The sequence below is a fragment of the Castor canadensis genome, chromosome 14 (assembly GCF_047511655.1).
Source record: "Castor canadensis chromosome 14, mCasCan1.hap1v2, whole genome shotgun sequence".
In the NCBI taxonomy this organism is placed as follows: Eukaryota; Metazoa; Chordata; class Mammalia; order Rodentia; family Castoridae; genus Castor; species Castor canadensis.
Genome location: NC_133399.1, coordinates 61205946 through 61228020, shown reverse-complemented (window position 1 = coordinate 61228020; position 22075 = coordinate 61205946).

Below are 22075 nucleotides of genomic sequence, written 5' to 3'. Positions count from 1 at the left end.
GCGCAGAGAATCTCCACTTCACGTTAAACGGAGAACCGAGGAGGCCCCCGGGCCGCCAGTGGCCGGCGCCCATACGGCTTGGGAAGACGCGGACCAGGTGAGCTTCGCGGTACCGCGGTTCCCCCACAGACAAGCCTGGGCCAGAGCAGCATAGCCCCCTGGACAGACTGACCTCCACCCGGGAAAAAAAGAGAAACTGAGTACTAAGCAATAAGAACAGTTAAGACACGCTGGAAAGAGGGTGGGGCGCCCTGAGCGCTGAAGATTGGGGGAAGGGAACCCTTCCCGGGACTCTAAATAAACGAGCCGGGCGGTCCGGAGAGGCTCTGGCGGGAGTGGGGCGCGCCAGCAACCAGGAGCGGGGATGCTTGTGAGAGGAGGGAAGACCCACTTCCCACGTGAACTGTAAATAAACACGCAGGCTTGACAACGCGGGGCAGTGTCGCCTTTCCCAGTGCTTGGAAAGGGAAAAGCCTGTAGCAGAGGCCCCCCTCCCCCGCACAGGAGAACTCTGAGCAAACAAAGCCTGTGGGACCAGGTGAGTGCTAAGCTCACCCCAGAGATCTGCATAAATAACGCCGCCAGCTACAGGCTGAGAGCAGCAGGCAGGCAAGCCACAGTTGCAGATACCACTCTCAGAACTGCCTCCAGACGCTTTTTTTTTCTTTTTCTCCCTACCTTTGATGAGAGAACAACCGAATTACACCTGCAAGCCGAAAAACTTACTGAAACTGTATTGCATTTGAACTGGGGACACTTGGTGGGGCTTTTTTTTTTCTCTTCTGTGTGTGTATGAGTGTAGTTTTGTTCTACTTTATGCATCCCCTTTGATGAGACAACTACAGAACAACATCTGAGGCACCAACTCCAGGACTGGAGATTGAGACGGACATCCAAATTATTAAGACTGAAATTGCATTGCATATAAACTTGGAAGTTTTTTGGTTTTTTGGTTTTTTTTGTTTTTTTTAATTTTCTATTTTCCATTTTATTTTAATTCATTTTTATAAATAGATATTACTTTCATATACTTATTTTTTATTTTTTTATCTTTGATTTTCAATCCTCTCTCTGTCACTCTATTGTCTGTTCAGCTTACTGTCGATTAGTACACTAACACTCCCTGTTTATACCTTTGAAACTCTCTTGTCTGATACCTTGTTCTGCTTTCTCCCTCTTGTCTGTATATTTGTTTTCCCCTTTTCTTTAACTTCTTGCTTTCCATCTCAGCTCACTCTTCCATTCTCAATATTACCATTGTTATTATTACAAGCTAGAAAATACTTAATTACACACAGTACAGGGACAGTAACAACACCAAGGACAATGACAGGAAGACAGAAAAAACAAGGAAACCATTTTCCCCACAGCAAAAAATTAGTACAGGAACCAGAGGGGAATGAAGAGAACAGAAACTCAGAGCCAGACTCCAACAAAATGAAGATAAACTATGCCAAAGGACCCAATGAAGCCTACAAGAATAATTTAAAAGAAGACATACTACAAGTACTCAATGAGAATTTTATAGAGATGATACTGGATAGGGTCAACCAAAATGTACAGGAGACACTCAAGAAATTCCAAGACAACAAAAATAGAGAATTTGAAAAAGCAAAAGAAGAAATAAAGGAAAGCATAGAAGCACTGTATAAACACCAAAGTGAAAGAGAGAACACAATGAATAAATGGATAAATGAACTCAGGACAAAAATAGACAACAATAAAGAAGAAAACAGCCAGGATATGGAAAACCTCAGAAAAAAGAACGAAACAGAACTGCAAAACAAAACGGAAGGCCAATCCAGCAGAATAGAACAAACAGAAGACAGAATCTCAGAACTTGAAGATGAAATGGTAATTAAAGGAAAAACTGAAGAACTACTAATTAAACAACTCAAGACCTGTGAAAAGAAAATGCAAGAACTCACTGACTCCATCAAAAGACCAAACTTGAGAATCATGGGCATCGAAGAAGGAGAAGAAGTGCAAGCGAAGGGAATGCGTAATATATTCAACAAAATAATAACAGAAAATTTCCCAAATCTAGAGAGAGATATTCCCATACAAATGCAAGAGGCCTCCAGGACACCAAACAGACCAGATCAAAATAGAACTACTCCACGACATATCATCATTAAAACAACAAGTTCAGAAACTAAGGAAAGAATATTGAAGGCTGCAAGAGAGAAAAAACAAGTAACATACAAAGGTAAACCCATCAAAATCACAGCAGACTTCTCAACAGAAACATTAAAAGCAAGAAGAGCGTGGGTGAGATCTTCTGGGCACTGAATGAAAATAACTTCAACCCCAGGATACTCTACCCAGCAAAGCTATCATTCAAAATAGATGGAGCAATAAAAGTCTTCCATGATAAGCAGAAACTAAAACAATATGTGACCACAAAGCCACCATTACAAAAGATTCTGCAAGGGATCCTGCACACAGAAAGTGACACCCAACTTAACCATGAAAAGGCAGGCAGCACCAAACCACAGGATAAGAAATAGCAAGACAGTAGAGAGTAACATCAAGTTAGGTACACACAATCAAACCTTCAAACAACTAAGATAACTAAATGGCAGGAATCACCACATACCTATCAGTACTAACACTTAATGTTAATGGACTTAATTCACCCATCAAAAGACACCGTTTGACAAAATGGATTAAAAAAGAAGATCCAACAATTTGTTGCTTACAGGAGACTCATCTCACCAACAGAAATAAGCATATGCTTAGGATGAAAGGCTGGAAGAAGATTTACCAAGCCAATGGCCCCCGAAAACAAGCAGGAGTAGCAATACTTATCTCTGACAAAGTAGACTTCAAACCTACATTGATCAAACGAGATAAAGAAGGACATTCCATACTAATAAAAGGGAAAATACACCAAAAGGAAATAATAATCATCAATCTGTATGCACCCAATGTCAACGCACCCAATTTCATCAAACATACCCTGAAAGACCTAAAAGCATATATAAACGCCAACACAGTGGTTATGGGAGACTTTAACACTCCATTATCATCAATAGATAGATCATCCAAACAAAAACTCAATAAAGAAATCCAAGATCTAAAATATGCAATAGATCAAGTGGACCTAGTAGATGTCTACAGAACATTTCATCCAACCTCTACACAATATACATTCTTCTCAGCAGCCCATGGAACCTTCTCCAAAATAGATCATATCCTAGGGCACAAAGCAAGCCTCAGCAAATATAAGAAAATAGAAATAATACCGTGCATACTATCTGACCACAATGCAGTAAAAGTAGAACTCAACAACAAAAGTAAAGACAAAAAACATGCAAACAGCTGGAAACTAAATAACTCATTACTTAATGAAGAATGGATAATTGATACAATAAAAGAGGAAATTAAAAAGTTCCTGGAAGTCAATGAAAATGAAAACACAACCTACCGGAACCTATGGGACACAGCTAAGGCAGTCTTGAGAGGAAAGTTTATAGCCATGAGTGCATATATTAAAAAGATTGAAAGATCCCAAATCAATGACCTAATGATACATCTCAAACTCCTAGAAAAACAAGAACAAGCAAATCTCAAAACAAATAGAAGGAGAGAAATAATAAAAATAAGAGCTGAAATCAACGAAATAGAAACCAGAAAAACCATACAAAGAATTAATGAAACAAAAAGTTGGTTCTTTGAAAAAATAAACAAGATCGATAGACCCCTGGCAAACCTGACTAAAATGAGGAGAGAAAAAACCCAAATTAGTAGAATTAGGAATGCAAAAGGGGAGATAACAACAAACACCATGGAAGTCCAGGAAATCATCAGAGACTACTTTGAGAACCTATATTCAAATAAATTTGAAAATCTAAAAGAAATGGACAGATTTCTAGATACATATGATCATCCAAAACTGAACCAAGAGGAAATTAATCACCTGAATAGACCTCTAACACAAAATGAAATTGAAGCAGCAATCAAGAGTCTCCCCAAAAAGAAAAGTCCAGGACCTGATGGATTCTCTGCTGAATTCTATCAGACCTTTAAAGAAGAACTGATACCAACCCTCCTTAAACTGTTCCATGAAATAGAAAGGGAAGGAAAACTGCCAAACACATTTTATGAAGCCACTATTACACTTATCCCAAAACCAGGCAAAGACACCTCCAAAAAGGAGAACTATAGGCCAATCTCCTTAATGAACCTTGATGCAAAAATCCTCAACAAAATAATGGCAAACCAAATTCAGCAACACATCAAAAAGATTATTCACCACGACCAGGTAGGCTTCATCCCAGGGATGCAGGGGTGGTTCAACATACGAAAATCAATAAACGTAATAAACCACATTAACAGAAGCAAAGACAAAAACCACTTGATCATCTCAATAGTTGCAGAAAAAGCCTTTGATAAGATCCAACATCATTTCATGATAAAAGCTCTAAGAAAGCTAGGAATAGAAGGAAAGTTCCTCAACATTATAAAAGCTATATATGACAAACCTACAGCCAGCATTATACTTAACGGAGAAAAATTAAAACCATTCCCTCTAAAATCAGGAACCAGACAAGGATGCCCACTATCTCCACTCCTATTCAACATAGTACTGGAATTCCTAGCCAGAGCAATTAGGCAAGAAGAAGGAATAAAAGGAATACAAATAGGTAAAGAAACTGTCAAAATAACCCTATTTGCAGACGACATGATCCTATACCTTAAAGACCCAAAAAACTCTACTCAGAAGCTTCTAGACATCATCAATAGCTATAGCAAGGTAGCAGGATATAAAATCAACATAGAAAAATCATTAGCATTTCTATACACTAACAATGAGCAAACGGAAAAAGAATGTATGAAAACAATTCCATTTACAATAGCCTCAAACAAAATCAAATACCTAGGTGTAAACCTAACAAAAGATGTGAAAGACCTCTACAAGGAAAACTATACACTTCTGAAGAAAGAGATTGAGGAAGACTATAGAAAGTGGAGAGATCTCCCATGCTCATGGATTGGTAGAATCAACATAGTAAAAATGTCCATACTCCCAAAAGTAATCTACATGTTTAATGCAATTCCCATCAAAATTCCAATGACATTCATTAAAGAGATTGAAAAATCTACTGTTAAATTTATATGGAAACACAAGAGGCCACGAATAGCCAAGGCAATACTCAGTCAAAAGAACAATGCAGGAGGTATCACAATACCTGACTTCAAACTATATTACAAAGCAATAACAACAAAAACAGCATGGTACTGGCACAAAAACAGACATGAAGACCAGTGGAACAGAATAGAGGACCCAGATATGAAGCCACACAACTATGAGCAACTTATCTTTGACAAAGGAGCTAAAAATATACGATGGAGAAATAGCAGCATCTTCAACAAAAACTGCTGGGAAAACTGGATAGCAGTCTGCAAAAAACTGAAACTAGATCCATGTATATCACCCTATACCAAGATTAACTCAAAATGGATCAAGGATCTTAATATCAGACCCCAAACTGTTAAGTTGATACAAGAAAGAGTAAGAAATACTCTGGAGTTAGTAGGTATAGGTAAGAACTTTCTCAATGAAACCCCAGCAGCACAGCAACTAAGAGATAGCATAGATAAATGGGACCTCATAAAACTAAAAAGCTTCTGTTCATCAAAAGAAATGGTCTCTAAACTGAAGAGAACACCCACAGAGTGGGAGAAAATATTTGCCAACTATACATCAGACAAAGGACTGATAACCAGAATATACAGGGAACTTAAAAAACTAAATTCTCCCAAAACTAATGAACCAATAAAGAAATGGGCAGGTGAACTAAACAGAACTTTCTCAAAAGAAGAAATTCAAATGGCCAGAAAACACATGAAAAAATGCTCACCATCTCTAGCAATAAAGGAAATGCAAATTAAAACCACACTAAGATTCCACCTCACCCCTGTTAGAATAGCCATCATCAGCAACACCACCAACAACAGGTGTTGGCGAGGATGCCGGGAAAAAGGAACCCTCTTACACTGTTGGTGGGAATGTAGACTAGTACAACCACTCTGGAAAAAAATTTGGAGGCTACTTAAAAAGCTGGACATCGATCTACCATTTGATCCAGCAATACCACTCTTGGGGATATACCCAAAAGACTGTTACTCCAGAGGCACCTGCACATCCATGTTTATTGCGGCACTATTCACAATAGCCAAGTTATGGAAACAGCCAAGATGCCCCAGCACTGACGAATGGATTAAGAAAATGTGGTATCTATACACAATGGAATTTTATGTAGCCATGAAGAAGAACGAAATGTTATTCGCTGGTAAATGGATGGAATTGGAGAACATCATTCTGAGTGAGGTTAGCCTGTCTCAAAAAACCAAAAATCGTATGTTCTCCCTCATATGTGGACATTAGATCAAGGGCAAACACAACAATGGGATTGGACTATGAGCACATGATAAAAGCGAGAGCACACAAGCGAGGGGTGAGGATAGGTAAGACACCTAAAAAACTAGCTAGCATTTGTTGCCCTTAATGCAGAGAAACTAAAGCAGATACCTTAAAGCAACTGAGGCCAATACGAAAAGGGGAACAGGTACTAGAGAAAAGGTTAGATCAAAAAGAATTAACCTAGAAGGTAGCACCCACGCACAGGAAATCAATGTGAGTCAATGCCCTGTATAGCTATCCTTATCTCAACCAGCAAAACCCCTTGTTCCTTCCTATTATTGCTTATACTCTCTCTACAACAAAATTAGAGATAAGGGCAAAATAGTTTCTGCTGGGTATTGAGGCGGGGGAGAGAGAGGGGGCGGAGTGGGTGGTAAGGGAGGGGGTGGGGGCAGGGAGGAGAAATGAACCAAGCCTTGTATGCACATATGAATAATAAAAGAAAAATAAAAAATAAATAAATAAATAAATAAAAATAAAATGTCAATCCTATCAGGTCACTGAAAAAGTCCCCTTCCTATATTCTAATGTAAAGAGTAATCCTCTTAGGGTATCTTCTTTTTATGGCTTACTTTTGCACATAACTCTTTTAATTCCATCTAAACATAAGTTACAGAGTCTGTTTTTCTTCTAGTTAAATGTCATCAATTCAGTTCTTAGTAAAATTTCTCAACATATTTATTTGTGATGCCAGTTTTGTCATACAATAAATCCATTATACCATTATCTATTTTTTAACTATTTACTGTGAAATCAGTCTTTCTGTTCATTTGCAGGCCATTATCACATTGTTTGTTTTATTATTATTGATTTCTCATTATGATTTGTAGTATATTACAGTACCTGGTATTATAAATCTTCCCTGATAACTTTCATTATTGAAAAAATCTTGAACATTGCATAAAAATTGTGCAAGATTCTCAGCCTTCTTATTTTCATAGAAATATTCTTTATTCATACTTTCAATGCCACAGCAGACATTGTGAGATTTTTCAAGGCCCTTGCATTTAAACATAGTGTAAATGAAGTTGGCATCTTTAAAATATTTGGTCATCGTGTCTAAGAATGAAGTGGGTTTATTTAATTAATTCCTGACCATTTCGATATCACATCAATGTTATTTCTAACAGAGTGGTTCTCACTAACTTGATCTTCTCTCTTCCAGTGACCTTACCTTCCTCCCTGTGTCAGTAACAACCAGTTGTACCATAGGCCTTCCATCCCAACAATGACATCTCTTCTATATCCACAGTTTTAAGCACTCCCTCCCCTCTTTTCAATTCATGCTTTTAACACAGCAACACCAAAGGTCTTTTTTAAATTTAGTTTTATTTTTTAATGAGCATATATTAATAATATGAGAGGGTTTCCTTGTGATAATTCCATACATGCATACAGTGTACTTTGAACATGCTCACCCCCTCTATTAGATCCCCATTCTTGTCCTCTCTTCTCCCCTTTTAAAAAAGTGTTGGTGGCAAAGTTAGAGATAAGGGCAAAATAGTTCCTACCTGGTAGCGAGGGGGTGGGGGGGAAAGGGAGAGGGCAGGATAGGTAAGGGAGGGGGTGGGGGAAGGGGGAAGAAATGACCCAAACATTGTATGCACATATGAATAAAAGAAAAAAAATTTTTTTAATGAATAAAGAAATAAATAAATAAAATGAAAAAAAATAAAATTAAATTAACAAGTATTGGTGGGTTGCATTATGTTGTCTTCATACATTATGTATATGAATGTATGTGTATATGTGCATATATGTGTGTGTGTAAATATATACACATATGTATACGTAACATACTTCAATCTTCTTCACCCCTCAGTAGATCCTTAACCCCATCACCTTTTCACTTTCCTCTACCCTCCTAACATCATCACTTTCACTTTTGTGCAGTTTAGATACTACATTTACTTTGTTTTATTATTATTCTCTTATATTGATGTACTCAATTCATTTGCTTCTCTCTACACTCATCCTATCCACCTGGAAACCCTAACCCTGATTAATTTCATTTTTCTTCTTGCTCATACCAGCACTCATGCTGCAGGGCATGTTTGAGGAAAGCATATACTGGCCAATTATCCAAATCTAAATTCACAATCACCATTCTCAAAGGGCCTAGTGTCACTTGGCAATCCTACTTTATTTCCCTGGTCCATTTAATCCCCAACTCACCTCATCATTTATTTCACAAATCTCTTTCAATTCCAATGTATCTTCTCTTTCTTCCTTACTTTCGGTCAATGATTTGGCTTTCTTTTTCAAAAAGAAGAGAGGAAAAATTAGAAAAGGTCTTCCACATGCTTCTATCTGTACAACATCACCTGCATTTGTACCAATATTCTGTCTTCCACTCTGTCATTCAAGCAAACTATGTGTGGTTTTCTAAAATCATCTCTTTTAACTATAAACTCAATTCTATCTCCTCTTGCCTACACAAGGACATTGATCCACTCATTGTCTCCATCTCTCTTGCATCACAAAATTCCTCCTTTCTTTTTCATTCAAATCAGTATATGTACTGTTAAAATGTTATATATTATAACATGTTATATAAAAAATTTTAAGCATTTTTTTAAAATGTTATATTAACTTCAGTTCCTCTTTCACCAAAAACTTCATTTATCTACTCCTATTTATGATCTTGAATTTTCCTCCCCTCCATTCTGCTTGGAACTACTCCAATTCTGCTTTAACTCCTACATTCAATCAAGGAAAGGAGATCTTATCAAGGCCACCAAGGACCCCCATATTGTTAAATTGCATACTCAATTATCTTACCCAGTCTATCACCAGAATATTACTGAATGACCACATTCACCACGCTGATTCTTCATGCTTTTTAAGTTGGTTTTCAATTTAGCACAGGTCCTTTTTAGAGCACAGGCTTATTTTTTATCTACCCCTCAAAATACAAGTTCTTCATCATGTTTTAGCCATGTTCAGTTCCCTTCCTTGGTTCTCTTCTTTATCTATACTTTCAACCTTGATAATCCCCTAGTTTCAAAGCTTCTTAATAGGATGAAACATATAAAATTGCTGTTGTTTTTAATAAAAAAAATCATCAAGTGTTATCAGTTGCGTGTAGTTTCACCTATATCCCATCTACATGTTGCCAAATGCCATTCAGAGGTCCTTCTAAATCCCAGGCTACACAGCCAAATGCCTACTTTACATCTCCCTTCGCTGTTGAATAGGTTTCTCCACCATCCATAACTGAACCTGCTCCTTTCCACCAAACCACTCCTTCCTCAGGCTAGTTCAAATAAATTGATGGGCATTCCAAACTTTTAGTTTTCCAAAACAAAAAACTGAGTCATCCCTCATTGCTCTCATGCTCTCCTTCCCTAGGCTGCCAAAATAAAAAAAAAGAAAAGACAGAAAGTTTTATTGCTTTCAAACTATATCCAGAATTCAACTCTCACTCCTCATGTATTAATCTGAGCTTCCATCATCTCTGTCCTGGGCCATACACCTCCCTCCTAAGAGGGAGTAGTAGTCTTACTCCCTACAGTGTGCTCTCAACAGAGAAGCCAGTCAACTTTTTAGAACATAAGTTAGACTATTTCATGTCCTTTCTCCAAACTGCTGTTGACCTCTCACATTTGTCAGAACAAAAGCTACCTTCAGTGTATTGATCTTTAGCACCCAACCATCATGGTTTCCCAAGACTTTACCTCCTGACTCTATTCCCCCTCCCTCATTGGGTTCCAGCTGTTACAGTTCTTCAGCCTGGAATGCTCTTCCATTTTGGTCAAGAGGTAAACTCCAGCACATACTTCAAACACCTTTCTTAAATGTTACCTTCACAGTGAGGCCCACTCATTCCACCAACCCACCCTCCAAATTCACCATGACATTCCCAATCTTTGTGATTCTATTGAACTTTTTTCATTATACCATCGTGCTAGTCACCTTCTAACACACTACCCAATGTCCACTTTCATTATAGTTATGACTTAGTTTTTAACCTCCTCATATAAAAATTCATAATCCCAAGACTTTTATGCTTTGGTTATTATTGTATCTTAAGTACAAAGAATGTCTGGCATAGGCTAGGCATGGTGACGCTTGCCCGTGATCCTGACTATGTGGGAGATATAGAGAGGAAGATCTTGGTCTGAGGCCCACCCCAGGTAAAGCTTCAAGATTCTATCCAAAAACTAACTAGAGCAAGAAAGGGTTGGGAGTGTGGTTCAAATGGTAAAGTACCTACCTGCCTAGCAAGCACAAGGCCCTGAGTTCAAATCCCTGTACTGCCAAAAAATGTCTGACACACAGTAAGCAGATAATAAATAAATATTTGCTATCACAATAATGCATTTTTTCTTTCATTTTAAAAATTTTTACCAACATATTAGAAAAATCTATTCAACCTTACTTCCTGGCTTGCTTGACAAAAACTATACTGTCCATATAAAATTGAAGATTTTGGGCTGGGGTATGATTCAGTGGTAGAGCACTTGCCTGACATGCATATGGTCCCTAGGTTCAATCTTCAGCACTACAAAAAAAAAAAGTGACAGTTTTGTTTCTCCAATTAACACCCATAATTTTTGAGGGGGGGGGGTTACTGAGGATTGAACTCAGGGTCTCACACTTGAGCACTGTACCACTTGAGCTAAACCCTCAGTCCTCTGTGTTTCAGATAAGGTCTCATACTAACTTCACCCAGAATGGCCTTAGACCCTGATCCTCTTACCTCTGCCTCCAGAGAAGCAGGGACCACAGGTGTGCACCACCACACTCAACCAATCTTCACTTATATGTATATTTTCCTTTCATGCGTCTTTGCTTTTTGTCTTTGGAACCAAAATGCTTGTCCTATATCTGAGCCATCAGCTGTGTTTTTGTTTTGTTCTGTTGGTTTTATGAGACTGTTTTGCCATGTCTCCTGCATGAGGCATGATCTCACTATGTAGCCCAGGCTAGCTTCAAACTGATGCTCCTCCTGCCTTTGCATACAGGCAGGTACCCACTGCATTGCCACTCACATTTAAACTAAAATTGTAACCATGTTTATGGTGACAATTCATAATACAAAGTTTCTCTAATAACCACAGGTTCCCTAAATCCAGCTTTATCAGAGATGAAATTACTTTAACTGTTGTTTTTTCTCTCCTCTTAAACTTTTTAGCTGACATACTAAATTGATGCAGGTCACATGATTCACTGGAATATGAATTCGCCATCCATCTTGATACATCCCAATTCAATGTGTCAGCTGAATTCATTTTCAAAAGCCCTGCAGCTTAGCAAAATTGCAGCGTGGCCCAGGTTGGATGCTAACTTTCTAGCTATTACAAGGAAAGGGCTGGGCCCCTCACCACCAAGCGCTGAATGCCATCCCTTACAATAGCACTCACCATTCTACAGTGAATATGGCTCCTCCATCCAAGACCTCTTCCAGTTTCTGTTTCTACAGTAACCACAAAAAACCTCATATTATAAAGTGACCTCATACAATTTGCCTTCTCACTCACAGACCTCAAGACTGGCGAAGAATGCAGCATTTATGCGTGCCAGGAAACTCTGGTTCTCTTCTACTTCAAGAAACAGCATTTTCTCTAGACATCCAAAATGAAAGATGTGTAGCTAATAGAGTGCTTTTCTGTAAGAAAAGCAGATATTGCATCTGAAATGGTCACCTACTGACTCCAGATTTACACACAAAAGGTCAGTGTCTCTTTGCAACAACAGCAAAAATTACTTTAAAGAACAATTTTTATGATGTGATGTCTAATTATATGTATTAACTTGGCTATGCCATAGTACTCAGATATTTGGTCAAGCACTAGTCTAGATGTCACAGTGAAGGTGTTTTTTTAGATTAGATTAACATTTAAGTAATCAGGTTGCCTTCCATAAGGTGGGTGAGCGTCAACCAATCAGTAAATGACCTTAAGAGAAAAAAGAACATCCATTCTCAGAGAGAATTCTGCCTATTGTCTGCGTTTGGACTCAACCTACAAAATCAACACTTCCCAGGTCTCCAGCCTCCCAGCTTTTCCTGCAGTCTGAATTTGCTAGTCTTGCCAGCCTCCACATTCATGCAAGTCAATGAACGTTCAAAATCAGAGAGCTGTCTCTCTCTGATATACATCGTGTCAGTTTTGTTTCTCTGAAGAACCCTGACTAACATACATGATCACTAAGAAAAAGCTTCAGGTTTGGGAATCAAGATGATGGGGTCGATCTAACCAATGTATAATGTAAGCCTATTCAAAATTATCATAATGAATCCCCCCTTACAATGAATATGTCCTAATAAAAATAAAAATAAAGAAAATGCTTCAAAGTTTGTGTGAAGAAAAGTTAAAATGTGTTATTTTCTGTTGTCTTTTCATAGAATGAAGTAAATTTTGTGTTCATGAACCTTGCTTTCATATTACATCACATTTTTTCATGTTATTAGCACAGTATCTTCTTGTAGACGAATGGGCATTAAATAGCTTTGCTCTCATTTTACTTTGGTTTCTTTTAGGTTTTCTTTTCAGTTGTGTTGTTTTCTTGATATTCCTTTTGTCTAATGATAAGGAAAAACTGAAGTTCACATCTGGATAGTATAAATACATAAAAATAAAACATCCATTAAACAATTCCTTCCTAAATAAATTAATTCTGAGTTTTTAGCCCATATTGCTGATATTGTCTCCTTAATGCTTAAGATTAAACTATATTTGTATCCTTCCCCAACTATAAGGGAAAAATAAATCTTCATCTTATTCCCCCAGTTTCGTTTTTATGTAAGGTAGTTGCCATATGGACATGTTAAAAATCACATCTAAAATTATATGCATGCAGATGTTGCACAAATACTGACTTTAAAGAAATATATTTTTCTGAAAATCTGGAACATCAGACATGTCCCATCTTTATTTAATGGAACAGTCTAAACCCTGCTAAAATTATGACTTTCATGATTGATTATATTGTTGATCAAACCAAAGCTATTCTGGCATTAACATCTGTTAATCAACCAGATGTTCTCTGTGGTCTCTGACTGAAGAAGACTCTTTCCCTGCTAGTCATGAACTAATGCGAAACAGGGTTTTCTTGCTGTTGTTGCAAGGAACTCTTCTCAGAACTGAATAATGAACAATATAAATTCAAATAAATGAACGATAGATCTCTTTATATTTATACTGTGGTATACTAGAGTTGAACACACAAAACCTGTGTTTGTCCTTGGATTAATAAGTATGAGTCACTTTGTGACATCAATTCCAGTCTTATTTTAAGGAAGCATATTTGACTCTCTTTCAGTGACACATCTGCAACACAAAAAAGCAAACTGTTTGTAAAGCACAGCTCTTTACCTATTTTATAATTCAATCTCTTACTCACTCTTGGCTTATCCAAATAAAATGTCAACATGTAAATTTGCCTGACATTAATGCCAAACTCTCACCAGGTGACTCATAATCAAAATCTCATTTTTTATATTCATGCAATTTTTTCTAAAAAATGCTCCAACAAACTTATCCTTATACCCTTGAATAAAAGAGAAAAGAGATTGAAGAAATGAAAGAGCAAAGAGAAAAAGGAAAGGGTGTGGTAGAAAGGAGGGAAGAGGAGAAGAGATGGAGGGAGGAAGAGAAGGAGGGAGGGAGAGAGGGAGGAAAAAAGAGAAGGAAACCATAATCGTTGATTTGTTCTTATACCTAAGGATATCTTAAATCAATCTAGGGCCCAAAGTTTTTCCTAAGTGTGAGGTTAGAAAAGTATTTGCATTTTTGCTATCTTCCCTTATGCCTCAATACATTTGTAAAGTGCACCTGTGTTCTGCTTTAGATATACCTACAGGAACGCTGGAAGTCAGCATAAGCTGCAGAGCAGTTAGACTTAGAAGTCTAAAGGGAAAAGAGTAATGGGCAATGCCAAGGACTGGCCTTAGAGTTATGGGAAGGCTAGGAGGTAGTTGCTCACTCTTTATCCCTGAATTACTTTGCCAGTAAGGAGCACACCAGCCTGCACTCACTGCTCATCTTCCATTCCAGTCCACTCCCTACATCTGAAACCTTATCCAGATTGAACAGCCCAGACAAGGGCAAAGCAGGACTGATTGTGCCCCCCCAAGACAGATCATGTAGTGTGTTGTTAATACCACACTACAACTGCACTGTTCTTGATACCATGTTCTTGTCTTTATATTGTCTCATTTTCATCCTCACATCAAACTTGTAAGCTAAGCATTGCAACATTGACTTCATAGCCAAGGGAGCTAGGACTCAGAACAGTCAAGAGACCACACCAAAAGCTGACATTTTACAAGGAAGTTATAACTCTAACCTGGGACTTCAAATCTCAAATTAGAGGATTTCTTTCTCTATTCTCCAGAGCAAAAGAGGTGTTTCATGGAAACAACCATGAAAAGCAAGAAGGGATGAGAGATGAAGAAGCTGCCATTTCTTCCTATGTATCACATACTCTGAGACTAAAATACACAGACTCATAGACTTACACTCTATGCTCACAAATCCAAGATGCTGGGTCCCTGATTTGGAGTAGGAGGGTAGATGTCTCCAGAGACAGTAGTATGGCCATTTCACAGTTGTTTGTCTCTTGTATTCATGGAGAATGAAGGACAAATGATGGATTTTTACACATGAAACAACTGTTGAAAAAAGAAAAGGCCAAAACAGTTTCAATTTGTGCATAAGTCTTGCCCTTTGGGACAATTACTGACCTTTTCTGAAGCCACTCACAGTGTTGAGCTGTGTGCAGCTGTGCTTCACCTCAGAAAATCACAATGAGGACTAATAACAGGTTTCTTAGTGGTAGGGGGCTGGAGAAACTTTGATTTTGCAGCAGGGACCTGGCAGACTGTTTCCATTCCTGACTATTTCTTGCCTTGTGCCATGGCACAATATTCCAGGGTTAGAAAAATCTAGCTTTTCAAGTGAGTACTCAGGGAGAAATCTTTTCCTTTCCTATCTAAATAAGTCTCTAGCTCCATCCAAACCAACTGGGTACCTGTCACATTGTCCTTTTCACAAGAAGACCCTAGATTTATATTATAATAAAAGATCAAGGTGTTTGGACCATAATTCCAAAAGACACACTCCTGAATGTCATCATCCTGAAAGTTGAAATCCTGATAGATGAAAATCCCTAAAATCTAAAATCTGGAAATATCAAAATCCCCAAAATACAATTCTTGAAAAAATTCTTTCAAAGACATTTCTGTACATTTTAAAGGTGATTTATCTGAAAAACATGCCCCAAAGCAAAATCTATAAATTCATGTTACTCTGATTGGTAATTGTGCGCACTCAGCTTTATAATTTCTGTAATCTCAAATACCATGACCATCAACCTAAGCCATTTGACCAGATTTATCAAAAAACATGATGGGACCAGGAACAGTGGCTCACGCCTGCCTATAAGCTCAGCTGTTTGGGGCAGAGATAAGAAGATTATGGTTCAAAGCCAATCCCAGACCAAAAAAAAAACCATGAGACAGTAGAAAACATAACTAAAGCAAAAAGAGTTTGGTGTGTGGTGATAAGTGCCTGCCTAGCAAGTTGAGGCCCTGAGTTCAAACCTCAGTTTTGAAAAAAAAAGATGACAGATCACCACAACCCACACAATCACCCAAAGCATCAAGAGTTCGAGAAATTTCATCTTTCACAAATGTAAATATATAAAAATGATGTCTCTTCATTTACTGAAAAATTTTCAACATTTTACATACATGCACAATGTATTCAAAGTGACACTTTCACATTCAAATTTGCAAAAAGTACATAAAACAAATAAGATTTCTTTAAAAACTTTTTACATAATCTATACCTCCCTTATCAGAAACTATGCAAAGATGAAATACACAACATAGTGAACTGTAAAAAAAAAATCATGCTGGTGATTTTAAAAAGTGGGAAAAAACTGAAAGAAGAAGAAAAGAAACAAAACAAAGTTGAAAGGAAAATTCAACATATGAAAAGTATATTACAGGGATCATGAGGAATCACACCTAGGTAGTTGTGAGAGCTGGCCAACTTTCAAAATCATTTACTACCTTTTGAAGTCTTGCATTGTGATGAATACTTCCTTTTTTTCCCTTCTTTTTATTTTTCTTCTGAGGGCTTGGATCTCCTCAGAGATAGTTCACACTGATTTTCTGAGTGGCAGATCTCCCCCACCTCATCTACTCAGACTCACACTGTGTTATCCTCTGAAAATACCCTTGCAGACACACCCAAAATAATGTTTCCAAGGTCTCTAAATATTCGTTCCCCCTACATGATGCAATTCCCTGGAAAAACTGAAGAGACACTAATCAATCCCCCAAAATTTGGCTTCTTATCTCTCTTTCATAGCCTTTTTTTCAATGGGAATTGTGATTTTTGGAATTTGGGGTTTCAGGATTTCAACATTTGAAATATTTCAGAATTTCGATATGGGAATTTAAACTAGAGATTTTGATCTTGTGAAATTTTAACATTCATGATGATAGCATTCAGAATTGTGCTTCAGATTATGATTTGTACCAAGGAGAAAGGTAATCCAGGAGGTCATCTGGTCTATCCCACAGTTGAGAAATGAAGAATTTCTCTAGTTCACAGTCTGGCCTCTGATACCTTCCTACATTCTACCTACTGTGATAAAAATTCTTCAGCCAAGTTGCCACACAAAGAAACTCATTTCATTTTTCTAATCCCCTTAAAACTTTAGTTTGGACAGATACTATGGAAATTCTGAAAAGCAAACTCAGCTAATTTTTTAACAAGGTTCAGCCCACTCTTAGACTTAGTCCCTCCAAGATTAATATACTTTGGGGCCCCTTTCTTACAGCATCCTGATAAGCTACATAGCTTTGTGATTATGAAGTATGTTGCCTGGGGATATAAGAATTTTTGTTCAAATACAACTTTAGCACTTATTAACCAAAATTTTGTTGTTGTTTTAATGAGGATAAGTTTAACTAACATTTAGGGAAATTGTAAAGATTGGAAGAGTAACATATGCACGTAGCCTAGCACAGACCAAGTGTTTAATCAATGGAAACTAAAAGTATAGGAATGTAGGTATACTATGTACACTACAAAGAAAATTAAGGAATAAATTCCATATACTTAAAAAATGAAATGAAAAAAATCTTCTAAAAAAGAATTCCACTGCAATGATTTGTTTTCAAAATTCTTTCTTAAATGTAAATGGTGTTAGAAATGTTAATATGGCTAAAATATTGCATTCCTAGTGTACTTGCATGTCTTCGGTCTCTCAGCTCCCATCCCTGACCTTGATGTTAACTATTCTAATTGAACTTCGGAATGGTTGCTATCGTTTGATCTTGAGCATCCCTCAAAGGCCTGTATGTTAAAGGCTTGGTTCCCAGGGTGGTAGAACTTTTAAGAGGCAGAGTTTATTGGTAGTTCTTTAGGTCTTTGGGAGCATGACCTTGAAGGGGATTTTCAGAATTAAGACCTTTCCTCTCGCAGTCTTTTGCTCCCTGGTTTTTTATGTAAGTGGTTTACTCCACAGATTGCTCCCACTATGATGTGTTGCCTCATCACAGGCCTAAAAGCCCAATCATAGACTGTAGCCTCCTCAACCATAAGCCAAAATAAACCTTTACTTTTCTGTAAGTTAATTATCTCCAATATTTTGATATAGTGATAGAAAACTGACTCACAAAATGTAATTGGCTTGAAGGAACAAGGTAGAAGCCAATCAGGACATGGAAAGCAAAGCTCTCTTCACACAGAGCTTCAAAATTTAAAGAACTTGCATTCTTGTATACTCAATGTGCAATTCAGAGCAATGTCAGGTTGATTTCCCAAAGGGTAGAATTCAGTGTTCTAATCATCACGCATATGGAACACAGACTCAAGTATTTGAAAAAGAGAGCAAGGCTAGAATGTATTCCTTGTTGGAAGTTAATTAAAGTCGTAGTGAAACAGGCCATAAAACACTGTCTGCAGTCAACTAATTCTTCTAGAGCAAGTGTGTTGATTTATCTTGCTTCAGGTGCATATATTTTTTCAAGCTTATTTTTCTCCTTGAATTAAGAGAGAAAACAATTCTGCTACTCAAGTAAACAAGAGAGGCTTTTTCTGTGAAAACTTATCAGGGACATTAAAAATTGGAAGTTTCAGTGTATACTGTTGGTCTTTTTCAGTGTGCCCACTTCAGGCTACAGATAAATGGAACAAAACAATTTTCCTCTATTTTATTTAGCCTGTGCAGTTTAGTAAGGCTCTGGTTATTAAATGCTCACACAGTCATTTATAGAACAAAATCATTCTCCATTTATTTAAGGCATCTAGGACACAAGCTAGATGTGAGTTAGGTGGTTTATACGGGTTTAAATACACAAGCCAGGTATTCCCTGTTCACAATCTCTTTTCCTCTCTGCACCAACAACAAAGTCTGACTGACAATGAGTTCTGAACGTTTGCTGAAAGAATGCACAAAATTTCATTGTCATTTTCTAAACTGTTTGTGCTAGGTTTTTCTCTTAGTATTTTCAGTAAGACTCAAGCAACAACTAGATGCTCCAAGCTGATTTTTCTTTTTCCAAAGTTTCATGCAAAGAGCTTCCTCTGAGTCCACACTTCACATATATCTGTCTTAATCACCTGACTGCTCTTCTGTTGTCTAACTAGCATTCACATGTACAGATAATTCACTATGTGTCCCCGTGTGTTTTATAATCAATAATGATTTTTAAATCTTAAAAGAGTGCTAGGATGTAGGTACTAACATTATCCTCATTTTATGAATGAGGAAATAAAGTTTGGTGAATTTTAAATATTTGATGAGAGGAGAAATAAGGCAGAGCTCATTTCTTTTTTTTTTCAGCTTTATTGCAGTATGATTGATAAATAAAAATTGTATATGTTTAAAATGTGCAATATGATATTTTAATATTGTGAACATTGTAAAATAATTCCCACTATCAAGATAATTGATTCACCCATCACCTTACACAGTTACTTTGTTTTAATATAGAGAAAACACTTGAGAACTATTTATTGTCTTAGAAAATTTCAAGTATATAGTGCAGTATTTTCCCTGATGTGCAGGGGACATGTTCCAAGACCACAGTGGCTGTTTTAAACCCCAAATGGTGCCAAATCCTGTAACTTAAGCCTTTTCCATCAAGTACTCAAACTTAAACCTCCAAAACTGTTGCTGTAACTTTTGCAGCAACAAAACTAGCATTGATTTCTTTTATCTTCTTCACAACTTCATGGACATTGGTATCATCATTAATGTGGTCTTAGCAACTTCAGTGTATCAATCAGTTTTCCATTGCTGTGACAAAATACCTGAGAAGACAATTTACACAGAGAAAAGATTTATTTCATCTCACGGTTTCAGAAGTTTGAAGCCATGGTTGGTTAATTGGCCCTGCTGCTTTTGGTCCTGTGGTGAGGCAAAACATTATGGCAGAGGTAATGTGTGGCAGGGGAGGCTTCTCACCTCTTGGTAGTCAGGAAACAAGAAAGAGAGATTGGAGGAAGGGTTTGGTAACAAGACAGAGCTCACAAAGGCATGCCCCTGAGGACAAACTCCATTCAACTAGGTCCTATTTCCTAAGTTTCTGTCACCTCCCAATAGCCCATTATATTATGAACTCATTACTGGATTAATCCATTGATAAGGTCAGAGCCCTCATGATCCAGACACATCCCAAAAGCCCCACCTCTGAACACTGTTGCACGTGAACCTTTGGGAGACATTTCACATTCAAATTTTTCACTTAAAAGAAGCATTTTATGGTTTTTTTCAGTGCATACAAATTTCTAACATCATTACCCTTGCTCTTCTGGACCATTATTAAGTAAAATAAAGATAATGACAAGGACTGTGATACTATAACAGTAGATATGATAACTGAGATGACTATTAAATGACTAATAGGAGGGTAACATTACAATGTGGATATTCTAGCATTTCATTATAGTGACACAAAGCTGACTAATACAATATACCAATGTATTTGAAGTTAATAATAACTTCAATCATATACATACTTTTACTCCTTCCTTATATCTTATTTTTGGATATAGCAGTTTATAAATTATAAAATTTATAACCATGTATCTATCAATAAGTTATTGCAGGTATATAGTTAATTTCAATATTTTTATCCTTTAACCATATGCTAGAGTTATAAATTATATACTATCATTACAACTATCATTATCTTAATTTGACTGTGCATTACCTTTACCAGTGAGTTTTATTCTTTCATATCTTCTTAAGTTACTAATTAACAGTCTTTTGTTTCAGCTTAAAGAACTCTTTATTAGCATTTCTTATAAAGCAAATTTACTTCTTAAGCGTCTCTTTATCTAAGGAAGTTTTTATATCTTCCTCAGTTCCTTTATCTAAGGAAGTTTTTATAGCTTCCTCAGTTCTGAAGGACAGATTTACCATGTAAAGTATTCTTGATTGGCAGGTTATTTTCTGTTTATTTGCTCTTTCAGAGATTTGAATGTGTTTTCCAACTCTCTCTTAGTCTATAAGATTTCTAATGAGAGATCCTCTAATACACTTACTTCATTTCTCTTGTATGTGATACACTTCTTTTCTTTTGTTGCCTGCAAAATTGTCTTTGTCTTTCATTTTCAACAGTTTGATTATAATGTGTATGATGAAATCTTCTTTGATGGAATCTAAATGGAAATCTTTGAATTTTGCACACTTCTATGTCCACTTTTTCCCAAGATTTAGGAAGTTATCAGCCATTATTGAAATAAGAGTTCTGCCCCTTTCTCTCCCACAAAGCAAATTTTTATTTTTATGATGTTCCATAAATAGAATAGGTCTTCATTCCTTTTCCTCCTACAATTGGATGATTTAGTATAACCTATTACTGAATTCACTTCCTTCTTCTGTTTGATTACGTTTGCTACTGAAGCTCTCTATTGCACTTTTGGTTTAGTCATTGTGTTTTTCAGCTCCAAAATTTCTGTATGGTTCTTATGTTTTTATCTTTGCTGAGCTTATCATTTCATTCTTGGACTTTTTATATAATTAAATTATCTGTGTTCTGTTCTGACTTGCTGTGCTACTTTTGAACAATTATTTTGAATTCTTTATCTAACAACTCATGAATCTCCAAATCTTAAATGTTGGTTACTGGAAGTTCATTGTGCTGCTTTTGTGGTGTCATATTTCTCAGATTTTTTAAAAACACCCTGGTAACCTTATACAGGTGTCCATATATTTGAACAAGAAATCTCCAACTCCAGACTATTGAATAGGTTTGGTAAGGAAAGACCTTTACCTATCATGGAGAGGTGTAGTGGCTGGAGCCACAATGGCCCTGGAATTAGTGACACAGAGCGCCATGTACAGAAACGTGCAATAGCTCTTGCTCCGGGTAAACACTGTGTCTCAGCACAGTATTTGGAGCTGAGGTCCATGACATCACACATAGTTCTTTGTGACATGATGTGACATGGTGGCTTTGAGAGACATTGAGGTCTTCAGTGGCACCTCTGGCTTCAGTATTAAGGTACAAAAGCAGACAATAACAGAGAGTGGGGCCTGTTACACACACAGATTTGGCTACAGTGGCTAGCTACAGACATACACATGGCAGCAGGGCTGGCTATAATGATGAGCGTGATTGCAAGGGCTAAGACCACAGAAGAGCCAACTGCAGGATCATGCCACATGATAAGG